This window comes from Octopus bimaculoides, chromosome 11 (genome assembly GCF_001194135.2).
Source record: "Octopus bimaculoides isolate UCB-OBI-ISO-001 chromosome 11, ASM119413v2, whole genome shotgun sequence".
NCBI classification, from domain to species: domain Eukaryota; kingdom Metazoa; phylum Mollusca; class Cephalopoda; order Octopoda; family Octopodidae; genus Octopus; species Octopus bimaculoides.
This window is the reverse complement of record NC_068991.1, coordinates 24,316,718-24,318,197: the sequence shown is the minus strand read 5'-3', so window position 1 is coordinate 24,318,197 and position 1,480 is coordinate 24,316,718.

Below are 1,480 nucleotides of genomic sequence, written 5' to 3'. Positions count from 1 at the left end.
AAACAAAAAACAAAATGGGATAAGTTCACAATCAAAAGGATAATTTTGTTGCACAGGGAAAATGAGAGAATTAATAATGATCTTTCGGATATTGACCTTTTTCGGAATATGGATGGATAAGAGAAAATATGGATAGAGCAGAAAAAATATGGATGTAGTGGAAAAAGAGGAGGAAAGACGACGAAAAATTTGAGGCGAAAATGGCCACGTGAAGCTGGTCTACTTACTGGCTTTTATGCACACACACACACACACACACACACACACGCATACATACATATATACATACATACATACATACATATACTCACATCTATAAAGAGAATGATACTACGAAGCTGGCTAGATCGTGCTAAATCGATTCTTTATAGACTTAATCCTTTGGACGGATGGAAAATTTCCAGGAGAACTCTACTGAAGTGGCTGCAAATGAAGAATATTTTTTCTCTAATGAGGAGATATTGCAGGTTGCTTCAGAATCTGGAACATTTCTCTTAGGCAAATCCTAAAGTTCCGTGACATGTTCAAGTATGGAGCGGCCTGATTAAACTACAGTTCGTATTACTGGAGAACAAGCCAATTCCTGGTCATCTAAGCTCGACAGAGATGTGATATTTTTTTGTTCCTTAATTTGAATGAATGGAGATATTGATAAGAACAGCCTTTGAAAATATTTGCAGTTAGACTTGTATTGAAAATATTATTTTCAATGTCATGTGGTTGTTGTTATAGTTGCTCGGGATGGGATTACTTTAGAGACTCAGGACCCCTTTAGTAAACAGGTAGATGGATTTCGATAGTTACAAGTATGAGTTTGGAATAGGGTTCTATGGATGTGTATTTTCATTTATACTATTTGATCTGTTCAGTCAGGAATAAATGACCTGAACGTTGTGTGGTCGAAGAGCTTACGTTAGTTGTGCGTGGGTGGAAAACAATGTCTTGTTAAAGCTAGGAAATTCGTAGCTATGTTTGTGGGAACACCTACATTGCCTGGCTGATTAAGCTAGATTAGCTTCCTCTTCCTGTAGGTAGGATCTTATCCATATAAGCTACTTTCTCATTGAAGTTGCTTATATCTGCGGCATTGTTATAATAGAGCACTGTTTTATGGAAGCTATTAGTCTAAGGACACATCAGAACTTCTGTACTAATGTGGGTAACAAGCTTCCTAATTATAACTGGCGGAAAATTTATGCATCCACGCATATATAAACACCATAGAGACACACAATACACCACAGAAACACATACATGCATCACAGAAACACACACACGTACGTACATTTGAATTTACAAACAAGAAGAAAAAGTGACCAATACAGAAGTACAATGTAATTATATATTATGGCCTTGAGATTATTCTCTATTGCTACTTCGAGTTGCGCAAAGTCTCGCAGATTACGAAATTCAGGATTAGCGAGGATTCATGAAATTCACAGTAGCAACAAAAAGCAATCGCAACACCATAATATATATA